The 15,692-nt window shown below is 42.6% G+C and overlaps 1 long non-coding RNA gene across 1 annotated transcript; it reads right to left on the bottom strand.

The window, feature by feature from the left end:
* Positions 1-326: 326 nt before the first annotated feature.
* On the bottom strand, positions 327-15,321 carry LOC123365285. Its single transcript, XR_006577515.1, has 3 exons — positions 15,228-15,321; positions 5,472-5,560; positions 327-509 (listed from the first exon to the last, which is right to left on the bottom strand). It is a non-coding gene; the product is annotated as an uncharacterized LOC123365285 (long non-coding RNA).
* Positions 15,322-15,692: the final 371 nt, after the last annotated feature.

Here is a 15,692-nt window from a genome sequence, read left to right as displayed (position 1 = left end):
AGAGACATAAATAGCTGCCATAGTGAAGCCATACTAGATTGCTGCTTCCAATCTGGGCACCAGCAGCAGACCTCAGTAAAGGCTCCAATGAACACAAGTACTGGAACAGCTTCCCAGGGGGTTCATGTTCATTTTTGGAGGTGGACATAAGGTGGCTAAAATTAAGGCAAAATGATCCAAAAAAAAGCTCAGTTTTCAAAGTTGAAATATACAGAGCTCAGCAAACACACACCAGTAATAACAACATACAATCTCCTCCCTCTGGAAAATCCAGAAAACATGCTGAGCTAGTACAACGCTAATGAGCAGTATATAAAAAAAAAGCTGTTAAATTCAAAAGGTACCTTCCAGCAATGTACCAAAAGCCACAGTCCTATCTTGCAGCTATCAGTGTTCTACAGCAGGAGAAACTGGCTGGCTGCCAGCTTCTTGATCCACCACTTCCTCGTCATTTCCACAGTGCCATGCGTTGAAATGCTGGAAGAGTAAATTGTCCCAAATATGAAAATCTGATGGAAAGGTAAGAGATTTTATTTCAGATTTCAGTGAATCTGTCAACAGAAGGCAATAGCATTAAAAGAAGAAACAGACCAAGACACAAAGTTCAAATCCATATCCAGACGCAAACTTCTTTATGTTTGGGAGTGTTTGGATTCAAAAGACTTGGTTTGGCTCATTGTAGCCATGGCCTGCCTTTTGGGTCCAGATCTGAATTTTCACAAAGTTAGGAAGTGCACACACACACACACACACACACACCTTTCTTCCCTTCTGTATCATCTTTCTTCTGAGAAATCTTAAAGTTCTTTCAAAATATTAATTGCCTAAGTCTCACATCACTCCCAAGAGGTAGGGACAACTTGACTCATTCCTGAGATGGAATGCAGCAGCTGTTTAACAATGCACAGTTATCTTCACAAGATTTTAAAGCTGGAAGTGAAGAATAATGGATGCAGTTGAAACAGCAGGGGAATTTAAGTAGGTGGAATGTAATGACACAAGTGGACACTTGGTCAGGACATTCATGTTTTCAACCCCCTGTTCTTACTAAAAGCAATATGAATTTTTTAATGACTATACACAGTCAGGGTCTCGATTCTATGTTGTATCTGAAATACAATACCTGCAGCAGCACAATGTTCCCTGGCACCATGCTGGGGAATTGGTTCACTGTGACTCAGAGGATGAAGTGCACTTTACTGAATCACCCGCACCATTTCCTGAGGCAACTAAGTGTTCCCGGGAGGTCTTCCATCCAAGTACTAATTCAGATTAATTCTGCATATTTGTATGGGTGTTTAAAAACTGTGTTTAAGGTCCCCAGGTTACAAACAAAACACATTCCCTAGTTCATATCAAACTCTATGCAAAGTGTATTACCATATTCAAGAAAAACATTACAACCACATTCTGCAAAGTTTAGTATATGCAACTGAAACAGCTGCTATATGCTTTGGAGCACTATGCTGTAATGTAATAGATAAAACATAATAGAAGTGAAGTTGTTTAACAATATTGCTTTGCGTCCATCCACCACATGAAAGCAGGAGGGATAAAGCAAAAAATTATTTGATATAGGATGAGATCAAAGTGTGAGGAATAAAGAACCCAAGTACCTTCACACATAGTACTGTGGGGAAAAGATTATGTTTCGGAAAGTTCATTATTACACTTACAGGTATAGCATAGTCCCAATGGTTTTTCCTCTTTTCCTCTGCTATCCAGATTCAGTTACACTAGCTCTTTAATAAAATAAAAAGGGTAAAAATGGCTGTCCTTTGTGAAAAGTCCCATGTAAATACAATGAGAGTTTTGACTGTAAAAGCACAAAGTACTGATTGAAAGAATTGCTTCAAAGACATTTTATTCCTCAGATTACGGAAGATATGTCTTCCTAGTAACTAGGACCCTGCAGCAGGGTGGGAGGGTCCCAGAGCTGGGGCTCCAGCATGAGCCCGGTAATCTACACAGCAATGAAATAGCCCCGCAGCCTGAGCCCTGCGAGCCTGAGTCAGCTGGCATGGGCCAACTGCAGGTTTTTCTTTGCTGTGTAGACATACCCAGAGTGACAAGGAAGAGAATGGTTAGTCACCTTCATGGGTAGCATTTCCAATTCTGCCCACTGTGATGGACCATGAGTATTTCTGAATACTATATGTTGACCTGGTTATTGGGATGTTTAGTGTATGAACATTCAGTAGCATGCTGTTGGACAAATAAGCAGAAAGTGGGACAATGGCATGCGAGAGCCACTTTAAACAGGATGGCTTGCCCTAAGAAGCCAGCCAACCCTGATTACTGAAGGAGCTGGACCTGATAGGCATCAGGTGATTTCTCTGTAAAGATCTGCAGGAAGAACTGTGCTGGCAGGATTATAAAGCCAGGAAGGTTGTAGCAGAAAGGCTGGTGGCTAGGGGGATGCCTGGATGTAGGCCGGCTGACCTATTCCTTGGGGAGAGACAGAAGATATAAGGGAGAATGTTGAAGCCAGTCTACAAGGTGATGAAGGAGATAGCAGATGGGAAAACTGGCCATAGGTTAGGAAAACGATGAGGGTGGATGTGCCAGAGTTAGAAAAAGAAACACCAGACAGAAAGAGTAAAGAGAAAAATCAAACGGTTATAAGAATGAAATCACTAGTCACAGATGTGAAGATAGGGGTTATAAAACCTCTGAAAGTGACAGAATGGATTTCAAAAAAGTGCTGGAGACACAGAAAGAGCTAGAAAGCCACAAGGAGGAGATCTGTTAATTGAATGCAAAAGGAAGGAACAAGTGGGGAAGCTATTAAAGATTAAATTGTTAGGCAAACAAAGTAAGCTGCCAACTGTATCAAGCATCCGATGGAAACAGGAGGAGCCGTATATGGGGTGCTGATCAAAATGACTGAAGATGAAGTAAAGCAAGAACAGGTGATAAGATACTATAGCTAAACAGCTAATTAGCAAGAGAGGAGGGGAAAGAAAAGCCATCAATATTTGTGCTAGCTTCATTTAAAGGAGAAGCCCTTCCAGATACCATAACAATAGGATACCAGATTTTTTGGATGAAGCCATATATCCCAGCCCTGGTGAGGTGTTACAGATGCTAAAGGTTTGGACATGTGGCAAATACATGTAAAGAGAAAATTAGATAAAGTAAATAAGGAGGGGAGCACTCTTATGACAATTCTTCGAGGTGGGGGGAATTAAAGTGTAGCAACTATGGAGGAAAGCACAGTGCAGCACACAGATGTTCTGTAGCAGCAAAGCAAGCAAGATAGATTTAAAAGCAAATGATTTAAATAGCATATCATATGCAGAAGACACTCTGAGGCATTTAAGAGCAAAAGAGGAAGAGGAAAGAAAACTCAGTAAGGAGAAAGACAAACACACAACAGAATAACTCAAATGATATAATGAGTGATGCAGGGAAAACAGGAGAAGACATATTATGTATAGGCAAAAATAAGTTTATAGCTTGTATGACTGAAGTAATAAACTGCACATCACAGCCTAATAGCACATGGACAGGAACTAAAGAAAAATACCCCTGATAAGGCCACAAAACTTGATATCATTTGCATATAAGTAAAATGGTTTATAGGAAAACTGGATTTCAGAATCCCAGGATATGGCATCCACAGGCAAGACAGAAGTAAATGGAGGAGGAGTTTGTAAACTCATTAAGGAAAACCTACAGTATCTTGAAATGGAGATGAAGAAACTAAATATAGAGCATAATGCTATTGAGATTCCAAAGCAAAATAAATCTTCCTCTTTGAGAATACATAGCATATACAACCTCTGTAGCTAACTAGAGATTAAGGATTTGACAGATATAGTTAAGTATCAGAGGGGTAGCCGTTTTAGTCTGGATCTGTAAAAGGGAAAATTTCCACTACATGCATCTGACAAAGTGGGTATTCACCCAGGAAAGCTCATGCTCCAAAACATCTGTTAGTCTATAAGGTGCCACAAGACTCTTTGCTGCTTTTACAGATATAGCTGAAGATGCAACAGGCCTTTATATTCTATGCAGAGACATAAACAGCCATAACAGATCATGGGGAAGTGGAAAAAAGATAAGACTAGTAAATGTCTAGAACAATTAATGGATGAAAAAATGTAGTAAAACTGAGTGATGGTACACCCACTAGGTTTAATGCAGTCAAGGAAATCTGTCCTATCTAGACCTGGGAATTGTGTCAAGTAGTATAGCAAACAAATACAACTGGGAAGTTGAAAAAGAGGAGGGAATGGGAACTGTTTAGAAGCAAATATAATGAAAATATTAATGAACAATGTATAAGTGATGTTAAGGAGGTTAGTAGCAATGTAACAAAAGGGCTCATAATGTCAGCAAAGTTAGCTGTAACTAAGATGTCAAGTCACGCTAAAAAGTAGAAACCATGTAACATGGTGAAATGAATGTAAAAAAGCAATTAAAGAAAGGAACAAGGCAAGACAAAAATATAATGAATAATGAGCACTTCATGAAATATAAAAGAAACAAGGCAATTGCACAAAGGGCTATTTAAAAGGAGAAAAAGAAAGCTGGAGAAAGTACTATGGAAAAATAAAGAAAGATACTAAATCATCAGATGGATATATGCAGATTAGGACAATGAATGGAATATGGAGTCAAATCAATTTTATACCAGGCCTCATTGTAGAAGGTCAAGGGATAAAAAAGCTCTAATGAAGACAAAGCAGAAATCTTAGCAGAAATATTCCACAATATTAGTAATGGTGAAAATCAGAGTACAGAAATCCACGTGAGGGAAAAATAAATCATTAAAAAGAATCATAAAAACTAGAAGAGGTGGGAGGAAGATGAGGACATGATATTAAGTAAAAATATCTGCATGAGGGAACTTCAAAAAGCTATAGCTAAAAGCAAAATCTCTGCACTAGGCAAAGATGGTGTATGTAACAAAATGCTAAAGCACCTGGATCAAGGGAGTCAGAAAATATTGCTAAAACTGTACAAGAGCAAATGGGGAAAAGGTGAGCAACCACTGGAGTAGAAACATATGATTGTAGTTCCAGAGCGGAAACCAGGTAAGCCGCAAACAAGATGTGATTTCTACGGGCCTGCTGCCCTTACATCATGTATGAGTAAAGCTATGGAAAGAATGGTAATTGAATGATTAATAACATAGCTAGAGAGAAATGGACTTATAGACAATGTACAAAGTGAGTTCAAGAGAGGAAGGAGTACAGTTGATCATGTAGTAAGAGTGGAGATGGAAGCACAAAAAAGTATGAGAAATAAAGAACAGCTTTCCCAGATACTGAAAAAAGCATGATACATTATGAAGAGAGGGCTTATTGCATAAAATAGCATGCATGGGCATAAAAGGAAGACTATATAGGTGGATAAAGGATTTTTTAAGTAAAAGACCTATGCAGGTCAGGGTAGGAAAAGCCTACTCTAGCATATGAACAATCACCAAATGGCACTCCACAGCAGAACGTCATCAGCCCTACCTTATTCAACGTAATGATAACCAATCTCCCTAGAAGGATGATGGCAGGAATAGGCAGTTCCTCATTTGCAGATGAATGCGCCATATGAGCTAAAAACAGAAACCAGGAGAACCAAATTAATGAAGTACTTAGGAAGAGGTCAGAATGGGGAAATGTGCAGCTTTCAATTTTCAGTTCTCAAAACTAAAGGAATGATATTCACTAAAAGGAAGATAGATTGTAAACTGGTTCTATATGGGCAGTAAATAGGCACAATTAAAAGCTACAGATTCTTGGGTTTGACATTTGATAGCAAGCTAACATGGACAGATCACATTGAAAATATTGTAGATAAATGTAAAGGTAAAATCAATCTACTGAAAAGTATTTCCAGAACCACCTGGGGCATGGAAAAGAAACCAATGGTAATGCTTTATAGAGCATTAATAAAACCGATCATTGAATATGGATGCCAAGCATTTAGTTCAGCATCAAAAACGTACCTAAGGAAGCTAGACTCAGTGCAAGCCCAAGCATTACACATTGCATGTAGTGCCCTCATCAGGACCTCTTTGTGTTGTGCTGGTGAAATGCCTGCAGCATTAAGAACAATATTACTGGACTGTGATAGGACAGGGTTCCCTCACCCTAGGTTCCTTACGGCAAACAGTCCTCACACAGAACTCATGGCAAGTTCAAACACCAAGTGCTTTATTTATTGTGTGAATATAACAGAACAAGTTCCCCACAACTCAATGTTCTGACATTCTTCCTAGACACAGAGTAAGAGGGGGCAGAGATCTTACCTCCCTAAGATTCTGGGCTTCTCTAACTCTCCTTCCAACTTACCCCTCTTCCTGTTTCTTTAGCTGTCCTCAGCTGATGAGCTGAGCCACATTGTTAATTGTTTAATTGTTCAGTCCTTAAGGACCAGGGGCAGCTCTAGGAATTTCGCCGCCCCAAGCACGGCGGCACGCTGCGGGGGGCGCTCTGGCGGTCGCCGGTCCCACGGCTCCGGTGGACCTCCTGCAGACGTGCCGGCGGAGGGTCCGCTGGTCCCTCGGCTCCAGTGGACCCTCTGCAGAGGGTCCACCGGAGCCAAGGGACCAGCGGACCCTCCGCAGGCATGCCTGTGGGAGGTTCACCGGAGCTGCCTGCCGCCCTCCCGGCGACAGGCAGAGCGCCCCCCGTGGCATGCCGCCCCAAGCACATGCTTGGCGCGCTGGGGTCTGGAGCCGGCCCTGTTAAGGACGGAGTGCCCAGAGTGGCGAGTCAGCCTAAAGGTACTCACGTTGTCACATGGATTTAACCTTTTGGACAAAACTCATAGGAAACAGGGAAGATAGAAACATGAGACATATATGAAGAATGCTGGGAATTCTGTGGAGAATCCGAGGGAAAAGTAAAAAATGCCTCATGTTAATAGGATTAAAGTATGGGCAAAGAAGCTAAGAGAAAAAGACCTAAAAGAAATTAGCATATACAGCCATAGGAAAATGCATTATAGGTGGAAAATCATCCCCAGCACCATATACATGTGAAACTATACAATGAAATTAAAAGGGGGAAAGCAGAGCTAAATGTATTCAGTGTATATGTGATAAATGGAGCAAACACTGCCAAATATTTATGGATGAGTCTAAAGATGAGGAAACTGAGAGAGTGGAGAAAGCATTCTGCGTCCCAACACTTGGAATAAAGAAATCCATTAGACTGTTAGCAATTAAAACAGCCGTATTAGCAGGGATAATGTTGGCATTATATTGGATCCTGGACATACAACCTGCCTCTGTTGTCATCTTGTCAGATTTTCTATCAGCACTACTGGCTATCAAAACTGGGAATTCAGAGAGCAGAAACAACATAATTAATGAAATATTGTTACTAATGATAGAACCAGCATAGATGGGAGTAAACATTGAAATAGCCTGGATCCCAGGGCATGCTGAAACATCAGGAAACTATGTGGCAAATGAAGTAGCAAAAATGCTGTAAAAATGCAAAAAATTGATAGAGGGAGCTCTAAATAAACAGTTTAAAAACTTAGTTAAAAGTGAACTAAGAGAAGAGTGGCAGGAAGAATGGACAAAAGAAACAAGGGGGGAAAGATTTCATGAAGTATGCCCTAGAATCATAAATGCTGACATACTGAAAGAATCTGAGAGGAAATTTGAGGTAGCTGTTCTCCAAATACTTACTGGACACTGTGGCTTAAACAACAATTTGGTCTTAATTGGGGTGACCAGATCGCAAGCATGAAAAATCGGGACAGGCGGTGGGGGATAATAGGAGCCTATATGAGAAAAAGACCCCAAAATCAGGACTGTCCCTATAAAATCAGGACATCTGGTCACCCTAGTCTTAATTAATAAATACAAAGATGGGTTGTGTGAGAAATGGAAGGTCAAAGAAACGGTTGATCACATCCTCTGGGAGTGTAAAGAATGTAACATTGGTAGGGGGATTTTATATGACAAACGCAGGGCACCTAAAAGTGACAAAATTTGCCCTAAAACACCTAGTAAGAGCATCAGAAAAATGGGGTACAACTAAGAAAGCAATATTACAGTTCTTTAAAAACACTGGGAAAAGAGAGTGTCTAACTATATATTCATGAAATCTAGCACTTGATGGTTATGGACTCAGAATGTGAGTCTGTTAGGCCATAAAACAGAAGAAGAAGACGACTGACAGGAGTGAGCAGGTGCTAGATATAGCACCTGGATGTAGCTAGATATAGCCCTGGGGGTTCAGGCTGAGACTCCAACCAGCGGCGTGACCTGCCAAAGCAGGAATGGCTGAGGTAGGAAGACTGGGAGAAGGAAGAGAACCTTTTGTTTGGAAAAGCCCCAGGCAGGAAGGCATGGGAGGAGAAAGAGAAATGTTTGTGTGGACTTTTGGAGGGACCTTGGGGGGTTTGAGTTTGATTTGGGCTTTGTTTACATTAACAAACACAGCCCAAAAAGGAGTAAGTTTGACAACCAGAAAGCCTGGATGAAGTTCTATTTTTGAACAGTGTAAGGGGGGAAACTGAGGCAAGCTGCCTGAAGTGTGACCTCAAGGCTGTGGTAGGGGTGGGAAAGAGTGCTCAGGAGGTGACTCCTGTGGTACAGCCACCATTGACTTAAGGGACATTCAAGAGCCATTTGCTTTGGTGTTCTATCTCTGACCCCCTGCTGAAGTCACTGGTATAGTTTTTCAAGGCATCCAAGCTTGTGAACACAGGAGAACACATATCTGACTAGATATAAGAGGGCACACCCCTCCCAGGGCTGGCTCCAGGCACCAGCCGAGCAAGCTCATGCTTGGGGCGGCAGATTCTACAGGGCGGCACGGATGCTTTTTTGGGGGGGGCGGGGGGGTTCGCGGCTCCAGCTGCACTGTAGGGGGCGGCGGTGTGGAGGAGGGGAGCACCCTGCAGCAAACTCGGCAGGGCAGCCCGTGTCCTTCCCTCCCCGCTGACCGGAGCAGCGCAGAGCCCTCCTGGCAGGTGGCGCAGCGGTTGGGGCCGCGGGGCGAGCACCCCGCTGAAGCCCTGTCCACCCTTCTTGTCTCTCTCCCTCCCCTTCCTCCCCACTAGACCGGGTGCGCACTCCGTTGCACATCTGCAGCCAGGGCCGCCCGGGGGGGGGGGCAAGTGGAGCAATTTGCCCCAGGCCCCGGGCTCCACAGGGGCCCCCAAGAGCATGGCTGAGGCTCCCTCCCGGGCCCCGTCTCCTCCTCTCCCGGAGCCTCAGCCCATCCAGCAGCGTCCCGGACAGCTGCAGCGGCGTGGTGAGGGGGCGGGGCTGCGAGCTCCAGGCTGAGCGGAGGAAGCTGAGCTCAGCGTGGAGCTCCCAGCCCCTCCCCCTGACCACGTGGCTCTGAGCGGGGCAGGGCTCAGGCCCCGCCGGAGACACGCTGCCTCTGTTGAGCAAAGCTCCTGGATGCGCTGAGGATCTGGGTGAGAGGGGAGCCTGGGGTAAGGGGCCAGGGCTGGGGGGGTTGGCTAAGGGGCAGGAAGTCCCGGGGACAGCGAGGGGGCAGAGGTTGGGGGGGTGATCAGGGGACAGGGAACGGGAGGGTTGGATCGTGGGCATTCCCAGGGTCTGTCAGGACTCAGTGAGTGGGTGATAGGGGTTGGGGCAGTCAGGGGACAGGGAGCAGGGGTGGGGTCCTAGGGTGGTAGTGGAGGGTCTCTGGGGGATGGTGAGGGGGCAAGGAGCAGGATGGGTTGGGGATTCTGAGGGGGGCGGGCAGTTGAGGGGCAGGAAGTGGGGGAGGTCAGATAGGGGGCAGGGCCAGGCTGTTTGGGAGGCACAGCCTTCCCTACCCTAAAGCTCATTCAGCAGTTTGAGGCTTGCAGAAGAGCCAAGCTGTTAGCTTTTCCATTAGGGCTACCATCCCTTTCTCTTCTCAAATTCCAAATTATAGTCTATATTTAATTTCAGTGCCATAGGGATATTCATGTCAGGGGAGGGTAGCTTCATTTAAAATTAGTCACTGGGGGCGGGATCACATGAGAAGAGCAATATCCTACACCACCTACCTCCTTCCCAACCCTACCAAGGGAGACCTCCCCTACATTTCCTGAGGCTCCAGATGAGTTAATTCAGTGGTTCTCAAACTTTTGTACTGGTGACCCCTTTCACATAGCAAACCTGTGAGTGTGACCCCCCCTTATAAATTAAAAACACTTTTTTATATATTTAACACTATTATAAATGCTGGTGGCAAAGCAGGGTTTGAGGTGGAGGCTGACAGCTCGTGACTCCCACTAATAACCTCGTGACCCCCTGAGGGGTCCTGACCCCCAGTTTGAGAACACTTGGGGTAATTTAATTTTAACACCCTATGTCCATTCACATGCATGTGCTATTTTGAGCATTTCAGTTTTCACAACATAGGCTCATCCCAGATTTGGAACAAGCTCAAATGCTCAGTTCGTGGAGTATGTACATGAGATATACTAAAGACAAACCCACAGTAACCATTTCCAGTTTGTGAGGGACCCCATGGAGCCAGTCTCTAGGAAACAGATAAATGCATGGAGGTTAAGTCCATTAATGGCTATTAGCCAGGATGGGTAAGGAATGGTGTCTGTAGCCTCTGTTTGTCAGAGGGTAGAGATGGATGGCAGGAGAGAGATCACTTGATCATTACCTGTTAGGTTTACTCCCTCTGGGGCACTTGGCATTGGCCATTGCCGGTAGACAGGATACTGGGCCGGATGGACCTTTGGTTTGACCCAGTATGGTTGTTCTTATATTCTAACCTAAATGAACCCAAAGTTATGGAGACAGATATGAGTCAAGGAAGCCAGCAGAGTATCAGAAACCTGGAAAAATCTCTGATTGGATGGGCTCAGGTGTTTGGTTACAAGCTGAGGTGGTTCAAAAAGTTTTGGATTTTTTTTAAGCGGAATTTTTTTATTGTTTCTTTAAACAATCAAACACAGCAAGCAGCACTTTGGCCACACACTTCTGAAACCCCGAATCGTATTCAGGTTATGGCAGACTAATTTCAGCTTTTCAATTAAAAAAAACCACAACAAATTTTGGAGGAAAGCAGACGTTGTCCGTGATTTTTTTCTGCTTTTTAAAAACCCCTAGTTTTCGATCCAGAAACGGTTTTGACGGCACATATTTGTCCAACCCTTTTAATGAGCTTTAGTGCCTTTTAGCACTAGTTGATGCTGAGAACCAGTGATACCTTGTAAAGAAGTTTTCTCAAAACTGGATTTGTGCCAAGATGCAGAAGGTTTATTTTTCCCAGGGCCACCCATGGGGGGGGAGGAGCAAGTGGGGCAATTTGCGCCGGGCCCCACAGGGGCCCCCACGAGAATATAGTATTGTAATTTTTTTTTATGGAAGGGGCCCCCGAAATTGCTTTGCCCCAGGCCCCTTGAATCCTCTGGACGGCCCTGTCTGCAGCACAGGGAGTCCCCCTGCACCCTGGCTCCGGCTGCCCAGCAAGGTTTTTCCGCCCCCCCGCCCTTGCTTTGCCGCTCCGGCCACACCGTTGTTTTCCACCCTACTTTGCCGCTCCGGCCATGCCCCAGGGTTTTTTTTTGTTTTGTTTTGTTTTCTTTCCTTGCTTTGCCACTCCAGGAGCGCTGCAGGTTCCTCCCCCCTCCCCCCGCTTTGCTGCTCCGGCCACACCACAGGTTTTTTTGTTTTTTGTTTTGTTTTTTCCCCCCTCCTGCTTTGCCGCTCCGGCCATGCCACAGGTTTTTTTGTTTTGTTTTTTCCCCCTGCTTTGCCGCTCTGGCCGCCCCCCTCCTTTTTTTTTGTTTGGGGCGGCAAAAAAGCCAGAGCTGGCCCTGCCCCCTCCACCAAGGGAGAGATATTTAAGGGAAAGACTAACTCTCAGAACCCAGAGGCTAGGAATGACAGGTACCCTTCACAGGCCTCATGTTGCCAACCACAAGATGGCAGGCCTCTAGATAAGACAGACATGCATGTAGCCCATCTGTTGTTTAAAAATCCTCTTACTTGTGTTATGCTTTTGTTCCTGTTAAGAGCAAGCAATGCTTTGGCTTATGGGGGCTGTCTGTTCATTGTATTCACCACTGGTCACAGACACCCACAGATGATACTCAGGGTCCTGTCTATAAGTAGCAGAATTGCAGGATTCCACCTCAGAAGAGATAAAGGCACAAGGCCTGACACCTTTGGAGATGCACTTGAAGACCAGAGAAGGGAAAGAAGTGAAGCTAGCCCTGTAACCATGATTCCCACAGCCTTCCTGAAATACACTAATTACATGAATCAACCAATTATTCCAGACTGGTTATATGGTATGACTTTAAGTCAGATATACTCAAGCAATCAAATTCATTACCCTATCCTTCCTTGATTCAAGAGTTTAGTGACTCCTGGTGTCCATGCAGTGTTTTAATTAGATCAAATGATGTAGTCAACAACTATCTCACAAATAATGTGTGTTTGTGTCAGTGTTTGATCTAAAAGATAAGAAAATTGTAGTGGTGCTGCTGGTGGGGGGAAAATCTCCTTCCTCCATAAGAAGCCATGCCCTAAAGATTGGAATGAGTGTTATTGGAGCTCACGTATTGAAAGAGGCAGATATTAAACCATTCAAACCATCAAGAGAAGAATTGAACCAACTAAATTAGGCTGTATGGTAAATCTAATTTTAGCCTGGCAGCCAAGACACTTTGAAGATTATGATTAAGTGGTTGATGTGTAAGTTTTTATCCTTCACTATCAAAACAGACATTTCAAATGGGGCTCCTCAAGCCTACAAAAACTTGACTACGAAGGTAAACTTTTCACAAAGTTAGACCCCAGCACATTTTCTGATGTTTTTCAATCTGTTCCTTCTCCACCTCTGGAGATAGCTCACTCTGCAGAAAATGCATTTCCATGGGTGTCAGCAATAAGGCTTCAATCACAGTTTAGATACCCAGCATTAGCAATTAATTTATTTTCCCCTCTTATATATTTTTCTCTCATTTTCATAAAAAAGTCATTTTATAATCTTGACCTTCCACTTAGGTACTGTACTTCTGCTAACAGGGCAGAATATGTCAAACAGAAAGGGGTTTAGCTTCATTTCCACTCATTCAGAATCATTTCCTTAAGAAGCCTTTCAGCACATAAGTTTAAACAATAAAGGTTTACACAGGTTGTTTGTATGAAGTCCCATTAGAGAAATGCATGAGTTTCAAGAAGAGAACACACCCCTATGGATACAGTCCTGGAGTTCTTCCACATCCAGTGCTGTTCTCTACCTCCAGCAATAGCAAAGAAAACTGTGTGCTGTATAAATTATGCAAACAACACATACCTACTTTGACCTCAGACAAAGAATACAATACCTCACTTCAAAAGTGATATTATTTAAAATAAAAACATGGTTTTCTAACAGACTAAACATATTAACTCTTTCATTTTTGTACTAGGTGGTTGCTTTGTTCAGTTACACAATTTCCCCTTATTATTACAGGAGTTCTGCCAACAAATCATTAGAAATAAAAAGGAGGAACATTAGAAAATACAGCATTATTCATCTGTTTTGCCAACATGTAGCAAATAGGTATAATCCATCATTTCCAATGTCCCTTTCAATTGTATCCTTCACTACTTCAGATAATTTAACAATCACAATGACAGTCTAATTCCTTCCTTGAATAGCCAAGATGTTTTCCAAGGTAACATTGTTTTTTCTAGTAGCATATTCTGGATTCTCTGCTACAATACCATTAGAGGCAAAATGCCTTCCTTTACTTGGGACAATTTCAGGAATGTTGGAAAGATCTGGAAAACACATTTTCATTTTTCAGGTAACTCAGAAAAATCCCCACAATCTGCTCATCATTTCTGTTCCTTTTACAATCAATCTCATACTGGAACAGCACTCTGATTCTGGAAACATTTAGTTAAACTGTTTTGCTAGCTGTGAGCTCAGGGCATTTGATTGTGGGCTCTCCTCACCCATCTCTTTTAGTGGAGAAAGAAGATTATTTCTAGCAATGGGCCAAGTGTAGATTACTTGATGCACCTGAGTATCCAGCATACTTAATGGTAGGCACATGGAGTGATGTGTGTGTAGCTTCCATTACTGCAGTAGTTCCTTGCTAACTTGCACTAATGACTGAAGACCCTATTGTTTAGCATCTGCAAACAGAATTTAAAAAACAAGGATAATGCAGCACAAAAGTAATCTCGTCATTTGATAAGTGTAGCTTAGTTTGCAGCAGCAACTAGCTCTCTGTAAGATTATTTAAGTAAAATACCTGACCTACTTAGAGCCCTCTAAACAACCCTATCCTATGGGGAATAATTGTCACCACGCCTGTTATTTGTAACCTTTTATAACATAAGACATTCTAATCAAATGTGCTTATGACTAGGCCAAATGTTTGATCTCTTAGAAATGTGATATGCACTTAATAATCATGGTATAATCATGGTAGACCAGTTATACTAAGGGGACTCAGTACTAAATACCTCTCATTCTATAAAGGAAAAATAGACAAATACTGTACTCTATGGACATCCTATGTCGTGACTCAGAGTCAAGTTGTTTTTCTCTTTTAGTCAAAGGAGTGTCAGCTGTTTATTGCCTGATAATGTCATTAGCACTAGAGAAACATTTTAAAACTACTGTTAGTGTTTTTCATCATTTCTCAGGGTGGCAGTGATATTAATAGGCTAGAAATTCAATAAGAAAGTCAAAAGTTGGTTTGCTTCTGCAGCACCTCATATAGCTTCCATATATCATGCATGTGCTGGGATTTCAAGTGTCAGTTCTTTATAAATACTGATCATCCACTTTTCAAGAACATTCATTTTCTGAAACAGAGACATTGGTGATCAATCTGCAGCAACCATGTTGATGTAACAACATAGTGTATTTTATTGATACAATACCTATTCTGCTCAAGAATTCTGTAGTAGATGCCTCACCCAAAAGAGACAGGAAAACTAAAACATTGCTAATTGTTTTTAAAATTACACAAATGACCTTCTGGCAAAAACTTCAGGATATGAGTAGCCCCATTTAAACAAGACTATGTCCATAGTACTATTTATATCAGAAAGCAAGGTATTCCAGCAGAAAAAGGCTGCAGCAGCAAAAGAAATATGAATCATTTAAAAAAAGACAAACAGGAATGGGAAGCATAACAAGTATGCACTGTGGGTTGCTATTACTATGAGAGCCTCTGACTTGTAAGAATAGTAACCTTCAATTCAATCTCACATTTTCTATTTTGAATTTCCTTCTTTTTTAGGATAGAAGAACTTTAAAAAGAAAAAAACCTTAAAGACTTACGTTTTAAGAGCTAAGGCCATGGCAGTTATCTCCAGCAGCCATTGTAGTGTTGAAATATTTTCCCACACTGATGTGTCAGTAGAAGAGGTTTTAGAACAAATTGATTAATAAGACCGTAATAAGTCCCCAGGACCAGATGGTATTCACCCAAGAGTTCCAAAAGAACTCATATAAAATTGCAGAACTACTAATTATGGTATGTAATCTATCACTGAAATCAGCCTCTATACCAGATGACTGGAGGATAGTTAGGGCTTGAGAGGTGATCCTAACAATTACAGACAGGTGAGCCTAACTTCAGTACCGGACAAATTGGTAGAAATTATAGTAAAGAACAGAATTATTGAACACATAGATCAACAAATGTTGCTGAGGAACAGTTAACATGGCTTTTGTAAGTAAAATTTTCTGAGGGTGTCAACAAGCATGTGGATAAGGGTGATCCAGTCGATATAGTGTATTTGG

This window comes from Mauremys mutica, chromosome 2, assembly GCF_020497125.1.
Source record: "Mauremys mutica isolate MM-2020 ecotype Southern chromosome 2, ASM2049712v1, whole genome shotgun sequence".
Taxonomy (NCBI): Eukaryota; Metazoa; Chordata; order Testudines; family Geoemydidae; genus Mauremys; species Mauremys mutica.
The sequence above is the reverse complement of the archived record's forward strand: the minus strand, read 5'-3'. Positions and strand labels throughout refer to the sequence as shown.